Raw genomic sequence first — 16760 nt, 5'->3', positions numbered from 1 at the left:
GTATCAGAGTGGGGAGAAGTATGTGAGGGAGGTGTGTAAGGTGCAGGTCAACATAGAGAATAGCTTACGATCTAAAAATAAGCATCTCTTCGTTGTTTAAAGAAACAGAGGACCGGAAGCCCCACATACTGTCAGAGAGTACATGTCTTTATCACTAGGAAGTTTTTTCCTCAGCCACCCCATTTTGCATCCTTCTCTTTAAACATCTCTGGAGGATGGAGGCGCCATAATTATTTTCAGAAAACTGTATGTCAAGCACTTCTGCAAATCAGAAGGGTCCTACTTTACTCAGTTGGGTCATTTCCTCTTCTATCCTTTATGGAAAGAGACTGGACCACTATTCATAACCTAATAATCTTCCACGGTCTTCTTGTAACATTTCTACCCTGGCTTCTTCAAATTAAAAGAATTCTCCTTGATGATACATTTTCCCCCCTACATCCTTGAATAATTTCAAAGCTCCTTTCTGACTTATCTCTCCATATGACACCGAAACAGTTCTCTTCTAGAGCTGAAATTTGTGACTGAGAATTTAATTATTTTAATGTAACTAGTGGTAGAAATTAAAAGTGATGGTCTGGTTTTGTCATTGCTGAAAGTCTTCACCCTTTTTCTTTCGTGTTTCCAACCTCCAACCTCCAACTTCAACTCCACTGCCAGTAACAACCACCTGTTTCTAGGGCTTACAGTATAAATCCAACAAAACATAAAACTGCTGGCAGTACCAGAAGCTGTTATGGAACACTCCAAGATAGAACAATCCATTGTTACAATAACATTCTGTGAAGGTCTGCCAACACAGGCACCAAAGTTTTGGTGTGAAGTCTGATAGGGCTCATCCAGACATAGAGGAAGCTCCACCTCTAATTTCTGAAGACAAACAAGAAAAAAGTCACTTGAGAATGAAGAAGCATATACCATGGAATTTGACCTTGATATAATTTACTATGCAATTAACTCCAGCATAATTACATTCAATACATTATCAGTGATTTACAGTGGGGCACTGATACTAACTTCTTGTTCTTCCTGCCTAAAGTATTAGTGAATCAAGCCCTTATCCAAGGATGGTTATGAGAACTGCCTTCCTTCCCTTCTGGCTTAGATCTCTCATCTGTGCTCCTGTGCTTAAGCTAGTCAGGGTGGGGCAGTTACATTCTTGAATGAAGAATCTTATTCTCATCCTCTGTTTTTGTGCTCTTTCAAAGTTATTTGTAGAGTTTTTGCCAACTGCAAGGCTAAGGTTTAGCCTCCCATCAAAGGAGTACGTGGTAAGACTGTTGCTTGTCACATATTACTAAGAAATAGCTGTCCTTCTATCTTTATATATAGTCTTGTTCTTCTCTGTTCTCTTTTTTTCTGGTGACCTGACACTGTGTTCTGTCCATTCCCTTTGGCTGAAAAAATTACTTCCTGCTTTTCACCCATTGAGAATGAGTATTGTCCCCTCTACTTACAGAACATGCTCAATCGAGAAAATTTGGAAAACACCAAAAAGCACGAGGGAAAAACTATTCACAATTCTACTACCCAGAAGTCATCACTATTAATATTTTAGGATATACACACACAACACAGACATATACCCATACACACACGTGCATTTTAATTTATATTACAAAAGAACTATCATACTATGCTTCCTGTGTGACACCATTTTAATTTGACAACATGTTATATTTATCTTCCCATAGTATTCATATAAAAAAGGATTTTATAATACTTTTGTTAGTAGATTTTATTAGTTCAGTTTTATGGAGATAGATGAACCATTTCCATTTTTCTATTGTAGGGAACATGATTGCACAGACAACTTTGCACTCATTTGACATTTTCTTCAGAATAAAGTCCTAGAAGTGAAATTGTAGGGTAAAATGTCATATATACTTTAAGCATATTGATAAATGTTGCCATGTTGCCCTTCATAAAGGTGGTACCAGTTTGCTCATACCAGCAGTTTATGGAAATGCCTATATCTCAAGACTGTGGTTAACAGTGGGCACTTTTAAATCGTTTCCATTTTGATAGGTATAAAATGGTATCTCAGTATTAATATGACATTTCTCTGATTATGAGTCTAAATATATTTACATGTGTTTCATGATCAGATAAAATTTTTGTGTGTGATTTGCTTCTTTAGGTCGCTGGTCCTTTTTTGGTTTTGGTCATCTTTTTCTTATTTCTTTGTGTTGACACATAAAGTCCACTAACTCACTGGCAGCATGGTAGAGTGGTTATTAGCCTAGAACCTGACTGCCTGGGCTCAAATCCCACTCTATCTCTTACTGGCTGTGTAACCCTGGGTAAGTTACTTAGCTTCTCTGTGCCTCAGTTTTCTCATCTATAGAATGAAGAATCATGCCTACCTCAGAGTATTGTGGTGAGAAGTAAATAAGTTAGTATATGCAAACTTTGTATTTAAAACACTCTTGGGCACATGGTAATTTCTAAATAGATGTGAGTAATTATAAATACTTAAGATACTCTCAACATAGTAAGGATATGGACCCTTTGGTATGTAAGTTGTAAATAGTTTTCCCCTATTTTCTTAATTTCATATATTGCTTCTTAGCTCTTTAAAACACTCTTGGGCACATGGTAATTTCTAAATAGATGTGAGTAATTATAAATACTTAAGATACTCTCAACATAGTAAGGATATGGACCCTTTGGTATGTAAGTTGTAAATAGTTTTCCCCTATTTTCTTAATTTCATATATTGCTTCTTAGCTACAAAATAAAATTTATTATTATTTTTATAGCTCCTGCCATGGTGTAATGCATATCCTTTTCTTATCCCAGGGTTATATAAACAGTCACCATATATTCATGCAGAGTTTTGTTTGCTTTCTCATGTGTTCATTTCACATAAAAATTTTTAATTACTTAGCCTACATAAAATTAATCTTGGTAGATAGAGTGAGGTAAGATACCAATATTATTGCTTTTAAAATCTCAGTACTATTTATTGAAGAATCTCTCATCTGCCTATTTACTTGAAATGCCACCTTTATTGTGTGGTAAATAATTACACGTGCTTTCAGTTTCTGGACTTCCTATTCCATTTCATGGAGCTGGCTATCCTTCCTATCAGCAGCACTACATTACTCAAATTATTGTAGCTTTGAAATATATCTTACTTTCTGGCAATGAAAGTGCCTCCTTTGTTATTACTCCTTTTGCTCTCTTAGCTATCACATCTTATTAAGTTTGGAATAATTTTTTAACATCCAAAAAATCTTTTTTTTTTATTGAAATTTGAATTAAATGTATAAATTATTGTGGAATGAATTGACATCTTTACAATGCTGACTTTTCTCATGTAGTAAGGCAGTTTACATCTATTCTTCAAATGTTTTGTATATTTCAATAAAATTTTATTTTGTACTACAAAGGCTGATTTTATAAAAGAAAATCATGGTAAAAACACATAAAAATTTTGTTTTTAAATATATATATATAAGTCCTATGTATTTTGTTTAATACATACAAAATACACATTCCTATATATTTTGGTCTTTTTGTTTTGCTTTTGGATTAGAAAATTTTTCTATCACATATGAAATTTGATGTTATTAAAGTTTGCATCATATATGGGAGAAAGTTCCTTCTTTTTGTGTATTTTGTAACCAGTTGTCTTACCAAATGGGCCTGTTATACTAGATGTTTTTACCTGCTATGATTTTTACTAGTAATTGTATCATTCAAATAATATTTTCATGGTCTCTTTTGTGAGTTTATACTTATTTTTTTCTTACCTCTTACTACTCAAATTTCTAACATGTTAAAAGTTTGCAGTGGTTCTGAATTTTTCTTGTCTGGCTTCAGTTTTTATTGGGAATATTGGCTGCTTGTTGGAGGTAACTATGCCATGTCTGATGTCATAACTAAGAACAGATTTTTCACCAAGCAAAGTCATGAAGGCCTTGTCATGTCCATGATAAAACCATTTCATATCCCTTGTGGTTGCAGTTGCACAAGGGTGGAGCCATTTACTATCTTGTGTTCAGCATGACTTAATCTGCATGTATTATATGATTTAATTCTCCTAACAGCCCTATGAAGTAGATATTGTTATCCCTATTTTCAGATGAGGAAGCAAAATTCAGGAGAATATATGAGTTAACTAATCCACAGTCACACAGCTACCATATGACAGCAGTGACATTTGAGCTACTCCTACTTGTTTTTTCCTGGCGTTTTATAAAGTGATGGGAATAGTGGGAAATTCCACTACCCTGGGAAATCCAAAAGAAACATAAAGAAATATATACAGTCTTAACTCAGTAGCTCTCAATTTTTAATGTGTGCAAGAATCACCTGGGGAGTGTTTACAATACAAATTGGCCCCTACTTTCAGAAATACCAATCAGAGGAGCTGGGCTGGGCTGGGGCCCAGAGATCTGTGATTTTGAAAGGGAAATCCACAATCCTCCCCCACCCGCCCCCTGCTTTAGGAAACAACATTTTTAACTGTATACATAGGGCTATTTTGTCAATCAATCAATGACATTGTATAACAATATTTGGGATATAGAGATTCTGCCCAGGGCTAGTGTTACAATGCACTTCCTGCCAGCTATTCTAAGGTTGTACAGTTCAGTTCTCCAAGATCAATCATCAAGACTATTGTTCATTTAAATAGAGGAAAAAGAAACCTGTGTTCCAGCTGAGTTGGGTGAAAAACAAATATTTTACTAAATAAGATTGTTTCTGACAGTGTCTACCATATTGAGAATGATTTTTAAAAAATCTTTTGCTAGAACCCTCATTTTACCCAAAAGTAATTGGGGAGTTTCTCCAATTTATTTGTTCTTTGTCTATTGCCACTTTAGCCAAATGTCATATCTGAAATTCTCTGTTTTACACGTGGCTTAAGCCTATAAATTTGGGAGCCTTTTAAGATAAGTGATTTGTTATTATTGGATTATATTATAAAGATTAGCTGCTACCTCTTCAGTTTGATCAGGAAGGAAAATATTTTGCATTTATATCTAGAACACACTTACTCTAGTGGCATTAAAAAGACACAGACTGAGTACGTGTGAAAGTTGCTATTTGATCTTAATTAATTCCTTAATCTTTTTTAAAAAATGTTTATTTTTGAGAGAGCGAGAGAGACATAGCATGAGTGGGGGAGAGGTGGAAAGAGAGGGAGACACAGAATCGGAAGCAGGCTGCAGGCTCTGAGCTGTCAGCACAGAGCCCAAGGCAGGGCTCGAGTTCATGAACCTGGAGATCATGACCTGAGCCGAAGTGGGATGCTTAACCGACTGAGTCACCCAGGCACCCCAATTAATTCCTTTATCTTACTTGTGCCATTTTGGACAAGTTTCCCATTAGAGAATAGATCTTACATAAAGTATTAGGTCAAGTTTATCTTCCCATTCATGTCCCATAGTTTCAAACATTGAATAAAAGCTCTTACAATTTTTAAGATTATGGATGGGAACTGATTTTATTATGGTTTTTGGAAAGCAGCCCAAGGAGATGCTGACAGGAAAAGATTTTCACCTGGTGGGGCTTCATGAAAGGGTGTTTTCATTTATTTCAAAGGGTATCTTATTAATAAAAAAAAAAAATCTCCGGGGCGCCTGGGTGGCGCAGTCGGTTAAGCGTCCGACTTCAGCCAGGTCACGATCTCGCGGTCCGTGAGTTCGAGCCCCGCGTCGGGCTCTGGGCTGATGGCTCAGAGCCTGGAGCCTATTTCCGATTCGGTGTCTCCCTCTCTCTCTGCCCCTCGCCCGTTCATGCTCTGTCTCTCTCTGTCCCAAAAATAAATAAACGTTGAAAAAAAAATTAAAAAAAATATCTCCAAATACAGTGTATTTTAATGTACAGGAGCTGGCAAGTGGAATGCACCTGGTAGAAAAGAAGGCTGTGAAATCAAGTCCTAGCACAGTTCCCAGCTGTCAAGGGTCGGTACAACTGTGACTGAGCTTTTTACAAGAGTCTTATATACTAAAGAGTTAGTCCAGAAACTCCTAACACATAGGTGCCTAGATGGTGCAATTCCAGGTTCCCAAATAACTCTTGGGTCTAGGTGCCTTGAAGTCTAAAATTCACCGATAGAGATGACTTTTATTGATTAGATCATCCTCTCTTTGCAATTCCCTGGTGAGATGTTTTAATTAGACCCCTGATCATTTGACCCTTGGTCTATTCGTTAATTAGCCAGTTGCCTACACATCAAATAAATGCAAATGTTTTAAATTTTAAAATATTTTTCAAATTTAAAAATATTATTTTCCAATAATCTTTCGGTATCATAACTCTGAAATTCACAGCATTTAAAAATTTAAACCCTGCTTATTCCACCATGCTATAGTTGATTGCACTTTAGAAAATTATAACCTGAAGTTTTCTTTAGAGTTTGGATCTCCCCCCTTCTTACCTTCTTTCTTTCCTTTCTCCCTATCTCTCACTAAACACTCATTGCCCCTGAGGCATTGTGACAGGCACTGTCCTTAAGGAACTCTGAGTGGGGTGGTTTGTTTAGGGTTGCATTGCACAGAGAGCTGTGGAAGCAAAGAGAAGGTGACCTAACATCCGTTCTTCCCTCCCTCCAGGGGATATAACACTAACCTTTAACTTCATTTTCATTTAAAAACCTCATTTTTCAAAGAGTTCCTTACCCTAAACCAGTTACTTATTTTTTTCCCCTTTTACTGTCATAATCAAAAACCATTCATGAATCACTTGAATGATTTGCTCTTGTCACAAGCTGTCATCTACTTGTCTCCTTGGCTACTTCCCCACATGTTTGGAGATCTTAGATACCTGAATTCCTACTCCAGCCATCTTCTTTGGTGAGCATTAGTGACCACATAGCTGATCCTTCCAGTGTGTCTTCTCTTGGAGATCTCCTCAGTTCCAATGATCTTCACCTCTTTTCCATTTTAGCTTTTCATGACACAGCCCCCCTTCAGGTTTTGTCATCCAGTGAGGCTGCTTCACTCATGAGGTCTCAGAAGCCAGCAACCCACCCTCATCATGGCTCCTGACCTCCCTGCTTTGTCACTCCCTTTTTCATTACATCAGCTCTTGGATCTCACCAGGTCCTTCAATTCCTTCCACTTCAAGTGGAACAGTCTTCTTTTCATTTCATTTTCTTTCCTTGGAAACATAGGCCTTATTGTGTATCTATCTGTTGTGTGTGTGTATATGGGAATGTATGCTATATCTATTGTGTTTCAGATGATCTAGTTTTACTGATAGAGAATTTACATGCAGTAAAAATGAAAAGCCTTAGATGCATGGCCAAAATAATTTTTATATATGATCACCTATGTAACTGGCACCGAGATCAAGATATAGAACATTTCTATTACCCCACAGAATTCTGTTCAACTTGCTAGAGGGAGGTTAATAACCACCCTCTAGTTGTAACTACTATCATGACTTCTAATCAGCAAAGATCAGTTCTGCCTATTCTTGAGCTTTGTATAAATGGAAAAGTCTCTGCTTCGTAGAAATCAAGATTTAAATTGTTACTGGTCATCACATGGTCAGAGTTGGAGTTTTAAATGTGTTCCGTTAGCTTCACACACATGCACACACACACACACACACACACACACATGCATGCACACACACACACACAGAGCTATCATAATAAAGAGGAAAAATCCTTTTTCTTTTATGTTATAGAATTTTTTTTTCTATTTTTCAGAGTTGTCTCTCCCTAGAAACCCTCCTGTATCACTCTACACATCTTGTGTCATTTAGCTCAATGTCTTAATGCTCAGGGTCACCCCCATATACAACTCCAAGAAAGAGCAAGACTCCTCTGTGTCTCTCTTCCTCTAACTCCACCTTTACTCACAGAGGAATGCAGCTGGGCCCAAACAAAGATACCTTTGGTTGGGAACAAAAGATGCTTTTTGGGAGCCATGCTCCTACGCAAACAGGGCCACATAGCTGTAGGGTAAGCATGTTATACCTTGATTTGAGCATAGAAGGAAACAAAATTTGTTGTAATTTTGACTGTTCATATTCCTTTAAACCTTCCAATGTAATAATGTACAAGGTATTATTGGTTCAATTTGTCCAAGGCCTGTGTTATATGAAAAAGAAGATACAGTGTCCGGATCCAAAGAAGTCAACCACATTTATTGTTGGTCTTAATCTCCGTGTGGTCTCCAGATGACTTTTTGTGTGTTCCCAGAAATCCACTTTGGGGCTTCTTTTCCCCTCCCTCTACATACTCTCCCTGGGGAATTTTGTCATCATCCATTATGGCCTCTGCCACCATCCCTATGGGTGTGAGTCTCACATATAGTCACCCCAACCCAACCTTGGACTGAGCCCTTGACCGTAGTCTACCCTTCCTGGCTACCTCCATATGCATGTCCTACCACCATCTGCAAGCCAATAGGTCCCAAACTGGACTCAGGCCTTCCTCTTCTCCAAACCGCTCACTCTCCTGCAGTCTATTTATTAATGATGTGAGTTCTCCCTCACCAAATTCTCCTTGATCTGTCCCTTTCTGTCCACTTGCACTGTCACTGCCCTAGTTCAGGTCCCACCATCTCTTACCAGATCTTTCTTTAAAGCCTTCCTGTTCTGTTCCCTTCACTTGTTCTGCTCCTGCTGCCAGGAGTATCTTTCTGATACTATATTTGATCCTATCACTCTCTGATTCAAAATGCTTCAGTGACTTCCCATTTCAACCTCTTCATTTGGCATGTAAGCCTTGAATCTGTCCAGACTTATCAGCTTGCCACTCTCCCTTCAAACTTTGAGCTTTAATAATGCTTAACTATCATTCACTAAATATACTGTATACTATGCTTTTGTGGTGCATAGTATACAGTTCACAAACCTCTCCACAGTTTCCCTGGTGTAATTTGAAACTGGCTCTTGTACTCGGAGCTCAGAGACAGACTGAAGAGGCAGGTCACTCCAGGTTGGTAGGTGGCAGTTTTCATAAGCAAAGGGAACTTACCTAAGAGGCTTGTCTTTGGTAGCAGCAAGATGAATGGACCCCAACACTCACTTGACAAATCTTAAAAGTTTATAAAAAGACCTTAGCAGGGTTTAGTCACACATGTCGTGCAGGCATTCTTAACATCACATCACTATCTAACATCTAGGTCCTTGGAGCAACCTCTGGGATCAGGAAAGGCAAGCAGCACCCACATTCTAACCCAACATCTGCTGTTCACTTTTCCTAAAAGGCCCCCTTTCTACCATCCATCTGGGAAGGGTAGGACAGCCTCAATGCTATCCCGTTTGTGAAGTCTTCCTTAACTCCCTATTCCTTAAGCATGGAGTCCTCAGTGCTATAGACACAAGGAAATGAATTCTGCAAACAACTTGAGTGCACTTTGAAAGCAGTCCCATGGGGCAAGCATCTTCCTGTATTGTAATTTCTGCATTCTCTATCTCCTGCTCGTCTATAAGTTCCTAGAGGGCAGAATCTTGTTCAGCTCTGTGCAGAGGTGATGCTATAATTTGTTGAATGAATGAATGAATGAGTGAATGAATGAATAAATAAATAAATGAATAGTCCAGCATTGTGTTGGATACTTTGCAAATAAGTTGGACACTATTTCTGCCCTCTTCAGACTTATCTGTGGAAAGAATGAGGAAGACTGGAAAGGTAAAAGACCAAGCAATAAAGAGCTCTTCTTTGGGAAATACTTATCTTGGGTTTTTGAACAACAGATTAAGGTCCTTTTAGGTGAATGTGTAATGAGAGAGACTCCAGGGAATTACCTTCTTTTTCTGATTAATCGGTGGAGACTTGACAAATGGGGAGGCTTGGACCTCATGAACTGGGGCTGGGGTTGTAGTGAAGGAGCCTGTTTAGAGGGTGGGGAAGGATTTTCCAGGCACTGGGTGTGTTTTTGGAAGAGGCTTCTATGCATGAGTAGAATGTTGCTAGGAAGGCACGTAGAGCAGTTTTGCCTGAGTAGTGGCAGGGTTGGCAGCACAGGAGTGAGAGAAACAAAAGATGGTGAGATAATTGAAGGCACACTAAGAGGTGGCTCCAGAGTGCCTGGGTCTTGTTCCTTTCAAGTGTGCTCAGACAGCCCACCCCTGAGGAACACTTCTAATTCATCTGTCAACCTTAAGGGCTAATCTGTTATCGTTGCCAATTAACTGAGAAGTGTCCTTTCCCCAGGGCCAGTGAAGACAGAAATTAAGTCAGGAAAAGCTTACTCTGCCTACTTCCCACCCACATATGCACACATACACACAAGAGTGAGAACTCTTTCACGAACACAGTATTTCAGCTGAGAAAGAATGTGAGATCATAATATTGGAGGCAGTTTTGGGAGAGGCCATTTGATGTCATCTCTCAGATTTTCATTGTTCTCTTCTGGAGTGGAGGCAGGCTAATGTGTAAGTGCACTGCCTGTATGTGCATATGTGTGTTCGGCTTGGGTAAGCACAAAGTCTGCAAACTTTCTGATGGAATTATTGGTTTCCTATAATAGAAAAGTAGCTGAGCATCAGAGAAGTTAAGTGACTTGCCTTTGATCACAGAGTAACTTTGAACAAGTTATAAACTTTCTGAGCCTGGGTTTTCTCAACTCTATAATGGGGGTGATAATATTGTGCTGCATATTGTACTTATTGCCCTAAATTCTATTCTGTTCCTCCTCCATTGTATAACAAGCAGCTACCTTTTTAAAAAGAGAGAGTAATTGTGAACTTTGGATAGGGATTCCTTAGATGTTTTTGAAAATGTGTGGAGATACTCTTTTTTTTACAATTTTTCTCCATTTTATTTTATTTTATTTATTTATGTTTAAAAAAATTTTAATGTTTATTTATTTTCTGGGGGCAGGGACAGAGAGAGAGGAAGAGAGAGTCCCAAGCAGGCTGTCAGCACAGAGACTGATGCAGGGCTTGATTTCACAACCAGTGAGATCATGACCAGAGCTGAAATCAAGAGTTGGACTTAACCATCTGAGCAACCGAGGAGCCCTTGTATGTTTTAACATTTTAAAACAAGAGATATTATATTGTCCCTTGCTCGGCAACTTGCTTTTTCACTTTATAATATTTCTCTGATATATTTCTATATCATCAAATGTAATAATGAAAAAATAATTGCTAATATTCATTCAATGCTAACAATAAACCAGGCATTACCTGATTACTTTATATATTATAACTCATTTAATCCTCACAATAGCCCTTTGAGATAGATACTGCTATTACCAACCCCCGTGTCAGACTGACCCCAGAGTGTCCCCTATCCCCATGATCTCTACCTCTTGGTGTTTACACCTTTGTATAATTGCTTCCCCTTGAGTGTGAATGAGACCTGTGACCAGTAGAATTTGCTTCTAACCAATAGAATTTGCAAAGATGATGGATGTCACTCTCATTATTATATAACATTATATAAGGCTCCATCTTGCTAGCAGACTAGCTTTGGACATTCTCTTTGCTGGCTTGATGGAGTAAGCAGCTGTGTTGCATGGAACAGAAGCCACATTCTAGAAGCTGAGGAAAACCTCTAGGATAGAAGGGTGGCCTTCAGCTGACAACCAGTAAGAATCAGGGGTTCGTAATCTTACAGACATAGGGAAATGAATTCTGCAAACAACTGAGTGAACTTGAAAGCAGTGAAACTTGAAAGCTTCCAGATGAGAACACAGCCTAGTTGATACCTTCACTGTAATTGTATGGGACCCTGAGCAGAAGGCCCACCTAAGTCATGCCTTGACTCCATGGAAATTGTGAGATAATAAACGCATATTGTTTTAAGCTTCTAAGTTTGTGGTAATATGTTATAAAGCTGAGGAAACTAATCCAACCCTACTTTACAGATGAGGTAACAGTGGCACAGAAGAGCTAAATAACTTGCCTAAGGTCATGCAGTGGCAAACCTGGTATATGAATCCTGGCTTCAGAGCTTATGCTCTTAGTTACTCTTACTTGTCTGCTTCTGCACAGGCCTACCTGTTCTTTTACATAGCTGGAAGGTCTCACATCAAATGGTAAACTATAATTTATTTATTCATATTCCTACTGACTGATATTTAGACTCTTTATTTATTTTGAGAGAGAGAGAGAGCAAGAGAGAGAGAGAGCATTCACATGAACAAGGGAGGGGCAGAGAGAGAGAGAGAGAGAGAGAGAGAGAGAGAGAGAGAATCCCAAGCAGACTCCATATTGTTAGCTTGGAGCCCCACCCCATGTGGGGCTCAAAGTCACAAGTCATGAGATCATGACCTAACCCTAAACTAAGAGTTGGACACTTAACTGACTGACCCAGGCACCCCAGAATGAGAAGAATTCTGGGCAAAGATGGCAAATTGAAACATCTCCACTTCTTTCTTCCTCCACAAACCACTAAAACTGAAATAAAGAAAAGAAGATTTTTTTTAAAATTTAAGATATAAACCCACAAGTATGTGAGAATGAGAAAGGAGGCCAAGCAAAGATATTTTGAAGGTGGAAAGGAGATGGACAAGTGGTAAGTGAGTTAGCAGAGCTGGGAAAGGTGAATTCTAAACTGGTAGTGGGGAAAGTGGAGAATTCCCTGATCTAAACTTCAGAATCTCCCGAAGAGTTTGGAATTGATAGCACCAGGTATCTATGGAATTAGAGAAAGGGAGAGAGCCTAAAATAGAAAAGCCAAGGAGGTAGAGTCATAGACCCTACAACAATTCTGTGATGTTAGATCATTGCCCTATCCCCACTCCAACCTTAGCAGAAGCCTGGAGTAGTTTTTCTCTGGAGATGATAAACACAGAGCCTTTGGACTGTCAACTCAAGCATAGTTGAGGGCAGTGGCAGAGATATTGTCCAAAAACACACCTAGGCTCTTAGAATTCTGCCAGCCAGGACTCTAACTTCCAAACAGAGCAGAACTGTATACTCTGGTGTATCTGACCAATCCAAGAAGAAATACCTGATATTTCTGATGTTGGAGGTTCCCAACCAAACGATCCAGCTAGGTCCCACTATAGTGAAACCAAAACTGGCCAAACCCCATTCAAAAGCCAGGGCTTCCAGCCAGTTTTTAAGCACCCATTTAATATGAGAAGACAACAAGAATACCAGACCCATAAGAACAGCCTGAAATGAAAGAGACCAAAATAATGAAACAAACAACTAGAAAAAGCCAACTGAAAGGGGGAAAAAGAGATTTAAAGGAAGAGATGCAATGAGAAGAAAACATCAAGAAAAAAAACTATTATTAATATATTTAGAGATATAAAAAAATATTTTAGCTGTAAGGTGAAAATAGGATGCTAGAAAAAGCAACTAATAGAACAAAAAAAATCCTCTTAGAAATTAACAAAATGACATCAAAAGTGAATATTTCAATAAAAGGGTTGGAAGATACTGTTGAGGAAATATCCCAGAAATTAGAAAGAAATGAGAGAAACAGAGGAGAAAATTAAAGATAAAATAATAAGAGGATCAATCCAGGAAGTGCAGTTTCTGAATAAAAGTGTCCAAAAGAGGGAACAGAACAAACTAAGGGGAGGAAGTCATCAACAAAGTAATTCAAGTACATTTCCCAGAATTGGAAGACATGAGTTTCCTGTCGGAAATTGCCTATTGCCCAGCACAATGCAAGAAAATAGACCCACACCCAAGGCACAGTATTGTGAAATTTCAGGGCACTCAAGACAAGGGGACAATCTTAAAAACTTCAAGGGAGACAAAACAGGTCACATACAAAGAACAACTATCAGAATAACTCTAGGCTTCTTAAGAGCAACACTAGAAGCTAAAACGCAATTTAGAATCAAGTGTGAAGTAGAATAAGGATATATTTAGTCTTGGAAGCATTAAACTTTTTTTTTTTTTTTTTTTTTTTACCTCCCACACAACCTTTCTTAAGAAGCTACTGTGGGATGAGCACCACTAAAACAATGGAGAAAACCAAATAAGACTGAGACAAGAGATACAGGAAACAGGAGAAAGGTGAAGGGAATCTCCAGGTGATGGTAAAGGAAGTTTCCAGATAGCAACTGTGCGCTAGACATGGAGAGTAGCCAGTCCACACTAGAATAAGTCAGGAGGCTCTGAGATGGGCTTCTTTAAAGATGTAAAATGACTAGAAAACCTGATGTGTATGAATGTCTCAAGAAGAAATTCATACATTGAACAGAAAATGGAGTATTTAAATTACTAAGTACATAACAAAATAATAAGCAAAGGCAAAAAGGGAGACTTTTTATTCATTCCAGAGAAATCACAAAGATATTTAGGAAAGGAAAAAAAAAAAAAACCAAACAAACACGGTTTGCATCATGATTCAGTTCTGAATAGTTTTTAGTTATAATAATGTAAACACTAAATACTGATGTAACCAAAATAATTACATAAACTATGTTTGAATAGTAAAGAGATAGAAAGGGTATATTGTGGGTGGGGAGTTAAAGAGAACAAAATGATAACATTGTGGCAAGGTAATAGAGAATGCCTAATCCCGAAAAACCAAGAAGTAGCAATATAAGGAGATTATTTGGAGATATATAGGTAAAATTTTCTAAAATAATTACCTAAAAACAAAACAAAACAAAACAAAACAAAAACAACCTGAAGGTTGATGCCTCTAGTGAGGAACTTCAATTTTTCTTAACAAATCTTGTAGAACTATTCAACTCCTTAAATTGTGTGCATGTGTAATTTTGATTAAAAAAAATTTTTTTTAAAGAATGTGCTTCCCCTGCTATGTTCTTTATCTCTGAAATGTTTGAGAATACCATTGTGGAGGATGATATAAAGGTGATTCAAGCATCCTGAGGCTGGTTAGATGAAGTGTCTTTTAGATTTTCTTCTAAGCCTGGAGTTTGATGAGCTTTCAGAAACGGGACCACCTAGTTTCCAAAGCAGTTGACTTCCCATTGAACAGTGGATAAGTTCTTCCTTAAACTGAAATATAGCTTCAGATAATCTGTATCACTGTTCTAGTTTTACTACTTGGGATACAAAGAACAAGACTATTCTTTACCAGCCCCCTTGAAACACAATTAGACATTAGACATGATTATCATCATTGACAAACCATTCCTATTTCCCACACCTACTTGCATAGTTTTGGTCTTCTCACATTGCCCTACTAAAGAGAGAGAGAGAGAGAGAGAGAGAGAGAGAGAGAGTGAGAGAGAGAGTTTCTATGTTCAAAAGAGAACAGAATATTCCAACTGTGGCCTGACCATAGGACACCTCATCCTTGACTGTGAAGCTTAGCGAAGAGTGGAGACTATAACCACCATTCTGAGTGTAGATCCAGCTTTGACACTTCCTAGCTGTGTAATTTAGAGTGAATTATACAGATCACCTTGGTATCTCAGTCTGTTAAGCATCCAACTCTTGACTCCTGCTCAGGTCATGATCTCACAGCCCTGCATCCAGCTCTGTGTTGGCAGTGGGGAGCCTGCTTGGGATTCTCTCTCTCCCTGGCTCTCTGCCCCTCCCTGACTCATGCATGTGCCCTCCCCCCCACCTCTCAAAATAAATAAATAAACATTTTAGAATCAATTGTATGAACTCCTCTGTCCTTCAGTGTCCTTGTCTCTAAAGTGGGGCAATGTCAGCATCTTTCTCATGGGGTTATGAAAACTAAATAATGTGATATATGCCCAGTGCTTAGAATAAAGACTGACACATAGCAGATATATTCGATGAGTGTTATCTGTTAACTTTATCCCTATCATTCCATTGGTGTAGCCCAAGATACCTATTAGTAGAACAATCAATCAAACAACAAGTATCCATTGAGTTCCTACTCTCTGTTAGATGCTGGGAACGAGGAGTGTAAGGCCAGCCCCTTATCTGGAGGAGTTAATAGTCCATCATCATGTTGATTCCTTAAATTAATTAAGAACTAAAGTCCTTCACAATTGGTTGTTTTTTTTTTTTTTTTCATTTTGAAAAAAATAGAGGGGCGCCTGGGTGGCTCAGTCGGTTAAGTGCCATCCAACTTCAGCTCAGGTCATCATCTCACAGTTTGTGAGTTCAAGCCCCGCATCAGGCTCTGTGCTGACAGCTCAGAGCCTGGAGCCTGCTTCAGATTCTGCGTCTCCCTCTCTCTCTGCCCCTCCCATGCTTGCACTCTGTCTCTCTCTCTCTCTCAAAAATAAATAAACATTAGAAAAATTTAAAAAAAAGGAAAAAATAGAACATTTTTAGAAATTCAATTATTCTATCAAAGATATACATGTACATCATTTAGAAAGTTAAAGAGTATTAAAAAATTTATAACAAAACTGCACCATTCCCTATACTCTTACAGGGCCCCTCCCCAGAGGCAACCACCATTGATTCTCTTGGCCATTTCTTCTGTAGTATATACCTTGGCATTTCCAAATAATATGCTTAGATTATACTGCTTTGAATTGTGACTTTTAGACATTTTCTAACAGCTGTTATGGCAGATAGGCATCCAATACTCTTACGCTGTCTTTCCCTCTGTTCCTGTGTCCCATACTGGCAAGATTACACACTTTTGATTAATCATCTTCTGTGCTTACCTAACTTGTTCATGCAAATATAATTCACAGTTGAGCATTGTGGACTCTGGTTGTTTCTTCTTGATTTTCCTGAAGTTAATTGTTGCCTCTCCACCCCCCACCCCCGCCACTTATTTCATTTTCTTTGTACCTACCTTCTAGTAGACACCAGATCAACCAACATGAGGTAATCTACCAGTCTCTTTCTTTCTCTTAAATAGAGCCTCCCCACCCCCACCCTAACCTTATTCTATCTGGGTTGAGGGCTCGCCATGCTGTTGCAGCACTGCCATCTTAGGATGTTGCACTAATTAACCTTGGAAT

The sequence above is a fragment of the Lynx rufus genome, unplaced genomic scaffold (genome assembly GCF_022079265.1).
Source record: "Lynx rufus isolate CCGP_SWC_20201006 ecotype Redwood Valley unplaced genomic scaffold, mLynRuf1.p SCAF_4, whole genome shotgun sequence".
NCBI lineage: Eukaryota > Metazoa > Chordata > Mammalia > Carnivora > Felidae > Lynx > Lynx rufus.
This window is presented reverse-complemented; position numbering follows the sequence as displayed.